A 15872-nucleotide genomic window follows, 5' to 3' on the forward strand; every position below is an offset into this window, starting at 1 on the left:
GGCATAGACATAAAGGCATATTTTATTGTGTTGAATTTGTTGAATATTGAGCGATATTTTGAAATAGTTAAAAATACGAGTAATATATGAACATAAAAATATTTAGTTAGTCGTCCGACATTTTTTTCAGTCCAAAAAGTGTTTTTTTATTGTTTGCTAAATCAAAGATTTCTATGTCCGGCAAGGAAAATCTACTACTACTACTACAAATTTACTTAAAGACGTGCATCAACTCTTTGTACATCATATTTAAAGTCTATTTTTTTATTATATGATAAATCTTAACAGTATGAAATTGTGTATTTCCCTGAGTTTAACGAAAACCTGGCTAATTGGATATGTTATTTCCTATTAAGACTTTAGTGTTATATTTTATTTCGCTAACAGCTTGCTCATGGTCAATATCATTATATTCAAAGAACAGTTCTGCCCGCTTCTTTGCTAGTTTGGCTAAGGAAATACGCTCTTTGATTATTGAACAAAAAGACTTCAATTTTTAGATCAAATATATTCTGAAAGGCAAAGCAGTGCTGGGCGAGTTATGAGAAAAAAAAGGTTCCGCGGCATCGCTAGAACCCGAGCACAATCTTCGCAGGGATTCTGCGTAACTCGGTCCATGCTTCCATATATGGTAGGTATCTTTGAAAAGATATGACTTTCAACATTCCAAGTTTCAGCAAAATCTATCTAATGTCAGGCAGACTACAATCTTTAGTTACAAAATGTGTTTATTGTTGGTTAATATAATTACCTACGTTGCATGATTTCGCCAACTTCTAAGTATACGCCTCGTTTAAATTTTACTATTCATCATGTTTTTGTACTAACCTCACTCACGTACGGTCCGTGGCTGTGTCGTTGTACAATGCATCTTACTGGACGTCCAACATTATAATATAAACCGGGTCGAGATGAATCGAGCAATATTCATTTTAATATATACCTATCAATATTATGTTTAAAAAAACAATACTATATAACAATACTATATTGTTGATATTTAATAACTGCACCCGTCGATTCAAAAAATAAAATAGTGTGTAACTTCCTTAACATCTTAAATCAGTGGATTTACCGGTTGAGGTCGAGCTATTGTATGCCTTATAATTTTTTGCTGAATTGTTATTGTTCAAAATTCACGATAAGCCACAGCCTTTAAACGGTAAAGCTTTGCAACTTGTGGCATTGTGATGGCATATGTATAATGGGATAGGTTGTTTCATCAGAAAATATTTATAAATATTTCCAAATGGATTTCATGTTGTGTTGAAAACAATCTGCTTTATCTTACTTTGTTCGTGTTGTTTTTTGGTTGTTTTTATTTTTCGTACGTATGTTAATAAATCAAGGTGTTCAACTATCACTACGATGATTTAATGAATCAATTCACTTGTTTAAGTTCGTAAAGTCAGACATGGTAGATTTAAATACATAATTTTTAAACAGCTGTTACACCGTTATGTTAAACCGTCATGTTTAATGCTCATGATTTAAGGTGACCTGTCAGAAATTAGTAAAGAACAGTCTCATTTATTCTAGTTTTTTAGGAACAAAACCAAAATTATGAGGGGTTTATTATGGTACAGATGCAAATACAAATTCTGTTGGTTACATAATATATCTCGATCTATAATTTTCTTATTATTATTGGATATTTTTTTATAATTTTAATTATTTAAACCTCTCAGAAAGGCCTTCCAACTAACAGACGCAATTAATTTATATTACATAAACAATCAGAGATTCATATCGGTCTTGGACGTGTACTATAGGTATATAGATCATAAGTCGAAGTAATCCCTGATAGGCCATTGACATGCATAAACTGCAATTCATACAAGATCTAACTTCTAATCTACGATTCGACATATAAGGTTATCTCAGTAACAGTAACAGCCTGTTAATGTCCCACTGCTGGGCTACGGCCTCCTCTCCATTTTGAAGAGAAGGTTTGGAGCTTATTCCACCACGCTGCTCCAATGCGGGTTGGTAGAATACACATGTGGCAAAATTTCAATGAAATTAGACACATGCAGGTTTCATCACGATGTTTTCCTTCACCGTCAAGCACGAGATGAATTATAATCACAAATTAAGCACATGAAAATTCAGTGATCCTTGCCCGGATTTGAACCCACGATCATCGGTTAAGATTCACGCGTTCTTACCACTGGGCCATCTCGGCTTTTTTTTATGCCCCCAGATTATCTCGTTAAATAATAATTAGTCTTTCGACTAATTTCGACACACAATTATTCAACAGTGTAAAATCTATCTAGATATATAAACGAAGGGTTCTTACAATTAAAAAGCACCATATGAAAGTTACAGTTAAGGACATGACGTAAAACCATAAAGTTTTCACACACTTAATAAATAACAATAAGCAAAGCTTGTCAACATAAATGTGTTTTGTATGATTATATTATATGATTTATTGTTATAATATAAACAAAGATGCGTTATGTGTTAATAATACATTTCATTTTAAACATTTGCAAGATACTACGATGTCAATTGCTATAATAAACGAAACAAAAACATCAGTTTCACTCGTAACGAGTACAAGGCTTAGAAAATTTAAAGATAAATGTGTATAATTTAAAGAACATACACGATGATATTTTTTAACTTGAAATGACATACCTCCATATGTATGTACCTCTACATTAAATTTCAATAGTAAAGTAACAGCAAAAATGTGTAAATGTCCAACTGCTAGGCAAAGACATCCCCAGCCGCATCCTTTCGAGGTTTCGAGCTGTGGATACACATGTGGCTTATTTTCGTCCGACAAATAAAGGTTAAAATGCCCAGTGGTAAGAACGCGTGAATCTTAACCGATGATCGTGGGTTCAAATCCGGGCAAGCACCACTGACTTTTCGTATGCTTAATTTGTGATTATAATTCATCTCGTGCTTGACGGTAAAGGAAAACATTGTGAGGAAACTTGCATGTATCCAAATTCACTGAAATAATGCCACATGTGTATTCCACCAACCCGCATTGGAGCAGCGTGGTGGAATAAGCACCAAAACCTTCTCCTCAAAAAGAGAGAGGAGGCCTTAGCCCAGCAGTGGAACATTCACAGGCTGTTACTGTAAAATCTTAAAGTTATATATAAAACACTTAAAGTAATTCGAAAGTCTATTGTCGAAAGTTTTTCTATGAAATTTTCCCATTTGCCAGCGTTGCCTTCCAGCGTCATCTTTAAAAAAAACACATATTATCTTCGAATATTGTCCACCTTTACGTATCTTCATCCTTTTTTGTTACGTATATCATTCATTACATTTTGTGCAATAAAGTATAAGTAATTAAAATTCCACCAACCCGCATTGGAGCAGCGTGGTGGAATAAGCTCCAAACCTTCTCCTCAAAAAGGGAGAGGAGGCCTTAGCCCAGCAGTGGGACATTGACAGGCTGTTACTACTTACTACTAATTAAAATTGTTTATTTTTCAGTCATTAAGGTACTCGAAATGTAAGTTCTTTGTGTCCTATGTTAACAGATAATTTATATATTCTTGAATAAATCTAGACCCATTCAAGGAATAACGATATCGCGGACTGAAAATATCAAAGATTAGCGTAAAATACAAAAAAAAAGTTATTAGAACCATTAATAGTGCTGATCTTTAAAAATATATTCATATCGCATTGTGAAATATCGATAAGCGACCTCGATCTACATTATAATTGATTATCATATAAATCAGGTTGATTGAATTTAGATATCAAACCGGTTTGTCTTGTTGTTCGAAGGAGATGACACTCGTTATCACGAGATGTGGAAATTAAAAAAAAGGGCGATATTAGCATTAACGACTTTTATTAAATGTCACTTAGCGACCTAGACGTTCGAAATAAAGTAGGTAATTAAAAATTATACATAATATTATAATATCGATTTTTTTTTATGTATTGATATTGCCAACTCACACGAAACGACTATGGCGATAAACATTTAACTTTCACATCATTTCACTTTCCAAATTATCATAGAATGCATAATATATTGCAACAAACTCTTTAATAAATACAACAAGAATATAACAAAAAGAACGTTAAAATATAATATATAAAATTAGGTTTCAACTATTTTAATTTAAAAAAAGAACCCTCCAAAAACCTATACGCATTATCTAAGTATAAATTAAAAATCGAACAACGCATTACACTTAAAATGACATTAACTTCAATAATAAAAGTCGTTGTTTTTAGCATTAAGCAAAACTAAATTATACAGATAATTAAATATTAACAACTAAATAAAGATTATTGATTAATTGATTGCTCTTGGTATTTTATTTTGCTCAACACTTGGGTCAGGGTTACATTTACATGTCGGGGGCATCATAACACAAAACGTTAAAAAACATAATAACACATAGCATATAGATTAAAATGATAATTTAAACACCAACTTAAGCATACATTTAACGAGTTTTATTATTTTCGAAACGCAATTATTGTAGAGTAAAATAATATTCACAAAATATTGTAATTTGTCATTTAGTCTTCTCTTAAGTAAAAGGAATGGAGTTTATTCATCCACGCTTTACTACCGCTACACGTGTGGCAGAATTTCATGTCACACTTGCTTAATCCTCATGATATGTTCCTTTCAAATATCCAATACCAATAAGATTAATGAAAACTCAATGGTGCTTGCTCTGTAGATCCACGAGATCAGTCCATTAGGCTATTATTTACTTTAGGACCGCTTACGGGCTATTTATTTTAAAAATCGTAATTGATATCGCAATATATTACGTTAACAATACTGTATTTAAACAATTTACGATTATCATGAAACCGTCACCGTTCCATAACGGAGTATGTTACCAAATCTAGGAAATTAAACAACAACTTCCTATTGTCGTTTCAGTTTGAGAAACTTTTTCAAAGAAAATTCTCGTGATAAAACTATCATTTGATAACATCGAACTGATTCGGTGATTTATCCAGCAGCTAGCTAGTAACTCTTTAATGGCTAGTGACTTGTAAGAGCTTTAAGCGGCTGATAAAACAATTAAACAGCACAGTCTCGTCTATAGCCCAAACAGTTAAGTAAGGCTATAAACAAGATGACGGCCATCACATTTATAATGATGGCCGTCATTTTCTCGTTGCGCGTCTCGTCTTGAGTTGCGCATCTAAATTCCCAGTTGCTTCATTACTATAATACATTATAATACTGTGAATTGACCTAACAAACATTTGACATTTGAAAACATATTTATTATTTTTATTACTTATCTAAAAAAAATAATACAATAAATATTAAGAAAATAAATTACTGTGAATAGTATATGTTATGCGAAATAACAAAATTGTCCATAATTAGCAAGAATGAGTAAATCTTTATAGACATACTATATTTAACATCATTGTAACGAGATAGACTTTGTTCGTTTATTTCGAAGTAACATGGACATTACTAATCCAATTGATAGGTAATATTTTTTTTATTCGCTTCTAGTTTCAGAACTAATAAATAATATGAATTTTACATGTTCAAGTTTTAAATCGCAAGTTTAATTAAGCAAGTTAATAGACGTTACCGCAGTGGACGATGGAAGACGCGTGTAACTCCCAAACACCTCGTGACCACAACACGTGTAGTTCTGTCGACTGGTGTAGTCGGACAAAATAAAGAAAAGATATGGTCATAATGATATGGTGATCGGTCAAAGCCCGAATATAATATATAAAATGGATTACATACTACGCGAAAAATAACAGTAATATTTAATAAAGAGTTTTAGACTTAAAAGAACAGAGCATTCTTCCCGACTGTACTGGCCGTCGTCGCGTTTGGACTCTACTACCACTTACCATCAGGTGGAGTAGAGTCATTTGCCATCCCGGCGCATATAAAAAAAAGCCATTTTTTATGTTAAGATTTGCTGCTTTGGCTCAACTCTAACTATAATCGCATTAGAGTATTTCTTTATAACTAAATATTTTAAAAATATTATGAGATCGAAACTATTATTATAAATGCGAAAGTGAATTAGTTTATTTTTCATGTTTCCACAACTTAACTTTTTAACCGACCGTCATGAAAATTTTTCAACTTTTACAAGATGTAGGCTTGTCAGGGATACAAAAAAGGACGTAGGGTACTTAAAACCTGCCTTCCCCCCTCTACAAGCAGGTGGAAGCTAGTTAAAGATAAATAAAATAAGATAAGATAATTTACTGGTGGTAGAGCTTTATGTAGGCTCGTCTGAGCCTGCACAAAAAATAAGAACTTACAGCTTTAGAATTTGCGAAGCCTTTAATATATCCGGAAATTTGGCCGCCGCACCGTGTGTCGTGGTCCGAAATACCTATTATTTATTATTTCAAGGTAATAATCTTACACTTATGATGTGCGCTAAATAAAGAAATAATAATCAATACTAAGTCCCAGTTAATAACGTAATAAATACGAAAGTCGACTATACTCGTAACTATAAGTACAAAAACAGACATGTTTAGAAAAAAAAATAATTAAGCGTTGTATTCCACTCGTTATATATTCACGTGAAGACCTTAAAATCCGCATAAAGACCGGCTGTCATCAATTTTGATTGTTGATTCTTACATTACAGGCACTATGAGTCCTGATTCTATTAATCAATTAATTGAAAAATTATAATAAAATGATAAAAAAAACTAGTTTGTGATTTATTCCTTTTTATTCAACCAACTACCTGGATGTCAAATTTGAACTTTCTAGGTCATCTGGAACTGGGTTAGAGTTTTAATCTATAGGTAAGTCAGTGATAAAAATGACGATTTTTGGACGTTAATATCTAAATAACCGTGTGCAGTGTGTTTATGAAATTTAGAGCACATATGTATCTCGCAAGTCTCAATATATGAGATGTTTATGAGAAATAGTTTTTGAGTTATGAGGGGGTCAAAAGTGGTTCCAAATGGTTCGTGCTGCTCGCCAGTTCTGTTTGCTTGAACTTGGATTGACAAGCTACCGCGTGTCTAGATTCAAGAAGATACAGCGCATTTCGAAGAAAATACAATATTAGTATATTAATAACTGCGCTTCGCAGTTTCACCCGCTTTGACGTGGCAAACGTTAATGACTTCATGTTCTTGTTATAATATATAAAGGGTTCGATGTCATTGTAATAAGCTGAGAGAGCATCTAGTTGTAGAGTGGAGAATATACGAAGAGAATTTTGAGTTGATAGCAAGAAAAGCAAACCATTAATTAAACAAACCGTATAATACACAATAGACAAGACACCAGGAAGAAAATCTTACTTTACAAATACGGTAGCAAACATCGGAGATCATTAGGTATATGTTACACTATATGACATTTACAATTCGATTAGTAGGTTAAATGTTATTGTAAGCAATCGTTAAGGTAATTTTAAACAAATGATATAAAACTTTATTGATGTGCATAAAAGCACTAAGATGATTGCTCGGTACACGGTAGGGTTAACTGAGAGTTTGAGCGTCAGATGACGTCAGCGTAAGATTTGTTAGTCGTTTATGTGTGCGTGAGATCGGTACATGAGCTTACACCTATATTTACACATCAATTCTCGTGAGTACGTTGGTACTTTAACCATTTTTTTCTTAACTCTCTTATACAAAAATACATATTTGTCCGAAATAAAATAAAGTTACAAATATCAAGTTATCCGCTCGGCTTCATCGCCTACACATTTAATGTCCGGCTAAAGTTATTTTTTGAATGTCAGAGAAAATGTTCATCTGACAAGTGAGTCTTTTGTATTAATATGAACTAGCGATCCGCCCCGGCTTCGCATGGATGGAGTTTTCTAATAGAGACGAAAACTATTAATTCGAATGATATACTGTATAAGACAATTTAATGTATATTATATGCCCAACATAACTAACATATTTGATTGAGTAAAGAATAATAAAATCTAAAATAGATATAAATAGTGAGTGTACCTTATAGGATAGGCACCTGCTTTCGCGGACTTTTCTGTATGTCTTTTTAAAACGTACAATTTTTAAAAACATTGTTTTGATGTAGCTCCTAAGTTTCTGTAATGTTACTAGTTGTATGCTTACATAGCTCATGTATATATATATAACAATTTTTTGGACAACACGCCGTCATCGTTCAGACATTTTTTATAAAATAGTTACATTAATTATGTACTAGTATATAAACCATAATATTTCATAAATCTTCGTTAATCGCTCTTTATCCGCTCTTTCTATTAGTAAAACACTTCCAATTATTTTCTTGAAAGAAGTAAGCGGATATACAAACAGAGACAGACAGCGATTTACATTATATTATTTATAGATACAGATTATATTAATATTATTTTTTATATTTTTTTTTTTACAAATATAACAACATTTAAATATCTTATGATTTTAATAAACACTATTATGCAAAGGGTTGACACCACTTCAGATTCTTCCCCTACGATAAGTAACGCAATCCAGTTCGCGCAGAAAATTACACCGGTCTCAAAAATGTACCGTACTTAAAATTCAAGGCTGTCTACCGTGTGATATTAAAGCTGCTAAAAATCAAAAATCATAAAGACGTATTTAACATTACAATGATAAATGAGCCGGCCTTTCTTTTCGTATATGTATGTAATGTACCGTTACACGCAAACGTTTAATTACGCAAACTGGTTTATGCAAAAAAGCGCAAAGTAATAATTGACAATCATAAGCGTGTGATCGCACCTTTATTACGTAATTTTAAACACCCATCAGCATTTTATTACATTACTGTTATAAATTAACACTTACTTTTATTTATTACTGATTACGTTACAATTCATTTTATTATATTTTTTATATAACATGAATAATATACTACAGAATCTTGTAGAAGTATTTTACCACGAAGGCTCGTAACGATGCATCACCTGACCTTTAGCATCGCGTGCCTTTACATCCGGGTCAAATGAGATCTATAGATACTTGTGCTAATATATACGAAGGAGCAGACGGAGAATAATGTAACAGGTTTTTAAATATATCTGTAATTATATTTATCTAAATTTAAACTTAAATTAATAATTTTGTTTCGAATCTTTCAAAGATCTTTATGATAAAAAAGAATGTGATATAAATTAATTATTCGGTTCGTTATTTTCTGTTATTTTAATAAGAAGTAAGTAAGAGACAGTAAATTTAAAACTTTAATTATGTATTACGACTTCGTTACGTATAATCTTAATTAATGCAAAGCGAATTGCGCTGCATTGTGTAGTTTTATCTAAATCATGCATATAATTTGCCATAACTATGATAAGTTATATTTTTAAAGTATTTTATTACTCAATATCCATATAGTATAAGCTAACAGCGTCACGCGGTTCCATCCGCGTTAAATGTCACTGAGCAGCGAAGCTCCTTGACAGCATGGGTCGTAGCGTGATAACCTTTCTTACTAAATGGGTTTTTTGGGCGTAAAAATATTTTATTTGAAATTAGTCTGACAGATCTTGTAATTAGCGCATTCAAACACACAAACTCATTACCATTATACTATTTCTTTAGACCTAATAAAATTGAATTATATACATCAAATATTTTCATTTTTTTTAACTGTCTTTGTCAAACTATTTTTTAATCAGTTAGTGTGATTTAATTTAAAAGTAAAAAAAAAATACAATAAATTCAAAATATGATATTACATTAATGTTAAATGAAGATAATAATTTCAAAACGAATAAACATTTGCATGAAAGAGAACTCTGTTAGGTTAGAAAGTGACATAAAAGGTGTAAATATGTATATGAGAATCTTTAGTTCACATGCGGTCAGATGCGCAGTTATACAAGCCGTTGCGCAAGACCTTTCACCAGGAATGGAACCTAGACTTGTTCCACTGAGATAATTGATTTCGATCTAACTGTTTCGGAAACAAAAACAAAACAACGAAGACATGAAACCATTTCAGTTAGAATGTGTGAAAATTATATTTTATTTCAAGACATTCTTACGAAACGATCTTCAAATCTGACAGCTATTTGTAATAATACGATTTTATTAATAGAGAATTTGTCCCAAAGGATTCAGATACCGGAGCGAGGTTCACTACGCGTCTTGGTTTTCTTTATATCCATAACGCTTTATTGTCGAATCGCATGATATGACTACGCCAATTACGCTCTGTGATCTTTCTGTGTTCGCCGCACCATGGGTGTTTTTATAAGATCCATAATTAACAATTTCGCGATGGTGATATTTTAGTGATCACAACGCGTTGTGAGCTGTTTTGCTCGCTCAATTAACGTTTTAATAGTATTTGTAAATTATTTATGAGAACAAAAGTCATCCATATAACACTATGAAAACACATACATAAACATTTTAAACATTTCATAAACAAAGTTTCTGAGAAATATTACCTCTTCACTAAGACTTCGTATCGTAGGTACCACGTTAGTCCAACGTAAATATATATATATATATATGTATACATATATATATATATATATATATATATATATAGAATAGCAACACCACACAAGGTGATTGACATCTTATGGGTTACTGGTCGGTTGTCAGACGTCAAGTTGTGAAAATATAAGAAGGGTATTTTATTATGCAACCGACTGATGGAAACATAAAATATAATATCTAGCGACCCCCTTGGTCTCTTGTTCTCTTGCTCTCAGGACAGTTATACTTAATTAAATCAATATATTGGACGACAATGGCGGCCATTTATATAAATGTACATATATATAAATATACATGTCGTTTAATTATATTATAGCTCTAACTATTGCCTAGATTTGAATTTACGTCGTTCCCGTAAACCACACGTTCCATCCACCCGGCCGAGTGGCTAATAGTCTAATTAAAAATGTTTATACTTTGATAACAGCAAAACGAAGATTGCCTTGAAATTTACTGTACGTTGGAAAATTACACCGTATCCCGCAACTTGTAATTAAATTACGTTCGTCGACATGTCAAGTAAATGTAATTTTAGCGAGTTTATTGCTCGTTTCGAATACAAATTCTTGATACAATACGATACACATTATTGACTTTACAGGGATGAACGATATAACTGCTTTATTATCCAACTTTGGGTACACTCAAAGGTCCTTGTTACAAACGAGAATTGAATTAGGAGCTCACGGTCTTACTTGTAATATTTGTTTTGTGATTAATTTAACAATGTTGTCTTCTTCTTTCGAATGTCAAATCAATTATGACAGAAAGGCAGAAATCAATGTTAAACGCCATTCTTATAACACTATATTTTTAAGTGAGGGCGTTAATTTTTATTTATTACTTAATTTACAAATTTTACTTATCAAATATATTGCAAAATTATTGCTTTTAAAAGGAAAAAGTATTAGGACGATTTCACAAATTATTTTATTGAACACATCAAAGAAGGCCGCTGTCTTTATTTGACCTAAATTATTTACGATTTTCCAACAACATATTGCTCATTATATAATTTGATGTAAAATCGATCAATAGAAACTCGACACATAATAGCAGAACATCTCTAATTACTCAATGTTCTAGTTATGTGAATGACTTTTGTTTTGATATCGATATTGTATATTTTTTTAAGAATACAAATATAAACCTTGGAAAAATGTAGGTATACCATATAATTGCATTTCCGTAACCGTACCGTACCGTAACAGCCTGTGAATGTCCCACTGCTGGGCTAAAGGCCTCCTCTCCTCTTTTTGAGAAGAAGGTTTGGAGCTTATTCCACCACGCTGCTCCAATGCGGGTTGGTAGAATACACATGTGGCAGATTTTCAGTGAAATTAGACACATGCAGGTTTCCTCACGATGTTTTCCTTCACCGTAAAGCACGAGATGAATTATAATCACAAATTAAGCACATGAAAATTCAGTGGTGCTTGCCCGGGTTTGAACCCACGATCATCGGTTAAGATTCACGCGTTCTTACCACAGGGCCATCTCAGCTTTTTTAATTGCATTTCTCATCATTCATTTAACAGGGAGTCCTGGTCTCCTCGGTATGTCGTATATACGTGTCAAAACGTATATACGACATGAGATGATTTCACTTTGACCAAGTCATGAAAAAAAAATTGCATTTCATTTACTTTAATTTTATTTCAAATAATGACCAATCTAAATCATTTGTCAAACTTTGAGCCAAACATATAAACTTCCTTATTAACCAAAAAAATATTCATATAATTTATTTTTTTTAACCAAAACAGAAAGTATTTGTATTTAAAAGTAATTATAAATCCTTTTCGAATTATACATTAATTTTATATATTAAAAATATATTCCTTTATCAAAAGTACTATACTATAACGGCTGTAATCATGTTTAAAAGTAAAAAATAGTACATGTCGATAGTATTAGTATAATATTAATTATCGTTAATAAGCCGAGATGGCCTAGTGGTTAGAACGCGTGAATCTTAACCGATCATCGTGGGTTCAAACCCGGGTAAGCACCACTGAATTTTCATGTGCTTAATTTGTGATTATAATTCATTTCGTGCTTGACGGTGAAGGAAAACATCGTGAGGAAACCTGCATGTGTCTAATTTCATTGAAATTATGTCACATGTGTATTCTACCAACCCGCATTAGAGCAGCGTGGTGGAATAAGCTCTAAACCTTCTCCTCAAAAAGGGAGAGGAGGCCTTAGCCCAGCAGTGGGACATTAACAGGCTGTTACTACAGTAACAGCCTGTTAATGTCCCACTGCTGTCCCACTGTACTGTTATTATCGTTAAAATACGATCACTTGTCGTGACATCCTTACTTTTGAGTCTTCTATATAATTACAGTGTAGGTAATATTAATAACGGTATTCCGCTCTATTTTATATTTTTTTAACGTTTAATATTTATTACTTTAAAAAAATCACAATTAATTTGTAAAAGTTCAACTAATTATATCCTAACCAATATTATAAATGTTTATTTGTCACGCATTCAAATCTTAGCTACTCAACCGATTATTATGATATTTTGCACACACGTCAGAACATAGGATACGTAACACCCCTCAAATTCGGTAAAAGCCGCAAGCGGAAACTAGTGATAATATAATTTTGATAACATAACATGATCAGTACTGGCTATATTATCATAGCTGTTTTTAATACATTTTTGTTGACATTAATATTACCATCTCGAAAAAATCAAATGAATCGATGTATTAAGTACACAATTCAATAACATAATCATGCAACCCTTATACAGTTAAATAATGAAGAGATTTTATAAATAGAAAAACATAAATATAATACAGGCATAGAAAAAAAAACTTAACTAACCCTATTATATTCGTAATAATAGAAATGTTTTTGTAAATTGAACTCTTTTCACTTAGAATAGGGTCTAGATTTAAACATATTTATTCATACTTTCTATACTGGTTCTATTATGGCATCCGATGGCTACCTTGTGAAGCTCGTGACCTTTAGTGACTAACGATTCAATTTCAGATCAAAAAGATACTAGATAGTTAGTAGTTATTCATTAACTTAAATATTATTTGACTATTATTGCTCATTTTAGTAAAAACTTTAATACAGTACAATGGCCCGGTGCCAAATGGGTTAAATTAAAATAAAATTCAGTCAAATGTAAACCACATATTGCATTTTATCAAATCATATAAAAAAATATTTGCGCAAAACAGTATAAACTTAACTTTACTAATACCAAAAATATTCTGCAATAAGGCATATGTCATAGAAAGCAACCAATATCTGATCATTGTTTCTAACCCGATCACCAAAAGTACGGAGTTATTAACGTTGGCCCTTTTAGCACCAGACCTTAGAATCGTAGCGCAAACATAATATCAATTCTTGTAACGCAGGGGAAATGAATTTTGAAAATCGCTCTCATCTTTTTCAATACAACACGTCAATTGTTTATCACGTGATAAATCGAATACGTATGTATTTTCCATACATTTTACCCATTTGAATAAACGAAATCAACAATATATAGATGGGCCTATATTATATAAATGTAATCTATATGAACCATCTAGGCCCGCAGTAAACGTGACAGAAACGAAACGTTGAATTGAATCTTCTAACTATAAAAAATTGCTAACTTTCAATCACCGACTATGGAAATAAAGAAATATATTCGTATAATTTAGACTAAAATTCTATGGATAAATCAATGTATGATTACCAGTACAAACCAGACTAGCAAGAAATAATATATTCATACACCACAAGAGCATAAGTTACTATCGAAGAGCGCCATTAACGATTTGCGGCCCGGTATCTTGGATGATTACGACCAATCATTCGTGATTGAAAACGACTATCTATTTGAACACAGTCTGTGAGATCCTATAATATTGCTATATATTTTTTTCGCTCATGACTTCCCCCGCGAGGTAAAAGGGGGCAGATATTCGGTAAAGAGCAGCCTATCTCCTTTTTATTTTCTTCAAAGACAGCGAAAGCGCGTTGGAAAATTTGGTGACCTCGAACACAACAATCACCATGGTGTGATTGATGTGATGATGTGCCAACGGCACAGACAACACGTGTGTGCAGCTACAAATACAAGTAAAAAATATCATATCTAAATTTTATTTACATAGCATCTTTTGAAACCTTTTAAGTGGGTGTTTATTTAAATCACTTAAATACTGAATTCTCTCACGAATGACAAAATGATGATGTCAGATATCGATTTTGTCATTCGTAAGAAGATACATACATATATACGGTATATAACGTCTGTGCATATAATTCTCGTCTAATTTTATTTATTGAATGAAATTTATGTATTAAAAAAAGGTACTATAATACTAAGAAAGGTATTAACGCTATATACGTAAAAGTAAAAATTATTTAGTTATTAACAAGTACATACATCTCCAGGTTATATTCTTATTAAATGAAATGTGTTCTTCGCATTCAAAGATTTGCTCACTCAGACAATATAAAATAGAATAAATGTAATATCGCTTACCTTTTCACTGCAGCTGATATAAAAGATTGGAGTCACGGAGAATTTTCGACCAACGTCTGTCAAGATTTGCCTGCGGAAGGAAAATGTGGAATAAAATAATTTTACATAAATCATTCGAATTTTTACATCGGAATTTTACCGACATTTCTGTGTTATTAAATTTTTTATTAATAGAATTATATATAACAAGGTGTTCCAACGAAATTATAATTATATTTACTTGACACAATTGCTTGCAGGGAGAAGGCCCTGTCCTACCTCGCGGACCTACCTATCTGCGTCCCACACGGGGCACGCTTTCAACGTATGCTGGGTGTCCCAGTTCTAACTTGGAAAGCCTATTCCAACAAGAGGAATAAAGACAAATACATAACTTTAAAATCTAATAAACGGCATATCACTGCTCTTTCATAATCTATGATATTAATTATGGATTCGCGATGTCGGTGTAGTTACTTTTTCTAACTTCTGTAGCGAAATTGAAGGGGCTGTAGGTAGTTAAGTAGAACAGTGTTCTGTTATAAATAAAGAAATATTAATCGAAACTGTTCGAAGTGTGTTCGTTGCTATAATCAAACCGCATAGAATATGAAAATTTGAAGTTTGTTTGTTTGATTACGCTGCTGCATACGCTGCTGAAAATCATTGAGCATGCAGGTTACCTCATATTAGCTTCCTCCACCAACAAGCACGAGATTAATTATAAAAAACAAATTAAATATAAAAACAAATGATAACTCTGTACTGCTTGACTGGGTTTGAGCCTGTAGTCTTCGGTGATTTACATGCCGTCATATTCTATCCACTAGTACATCTGGGTTCATTATAATTTGACTTTAAGAAAAAATTAATTTAAGTACCAAAATTTTATTATTTACGCAATATTCTCGCAGCAACTGAAGTTTTATAACCCATTTCATAG

At 32.1% G+C, this 15872-nt stretch overlaps 1 protein-coding gene across 8 annotated transcripts in view; it reads right to left on the bottom strand.

The window, feature by feature from the left end:
* LOC126773790 (putative polypeptide N-acetylgalactosaminyltransferase 9) overlaps positions 1–15872 on the bottom strand; it is a 186807-nt gene that overhangs the window by 86567 nt on the left and 84368 nt on the right. For 7 of the 8 annotated variants that reach the window (XM_050494957.1, XM_050494959.1, XM_050494962.1 and 4 more), the window contains exon 2: positions 14951–15020. The exons of the other annotated variant lie outside the window; for it this stretch is intronic. The gene's annotated coding sequence lies outside the window, so the exon portion shown is untranslated. The remainder of the gene's footprint in view (positions 1–14950; positions 15021–15872) is intronic. 8 annotated transcript variants of the gene reach the window in all.

The sequence above is a fragment of the Nymphalis io genome, chromosome 15, assembly GCF_905147045.1.
Source record: "Nymphalis io chromosome 15, ilAglIoxx1.1, whole genome shotgun sequence".
Classification (NCBI taxonomy): Eukaryota; Metazoa; Arthropoda; class Insecta; order Lepidoptera; family Nymphalidae; genus Nymphalis; species Nymphalis io.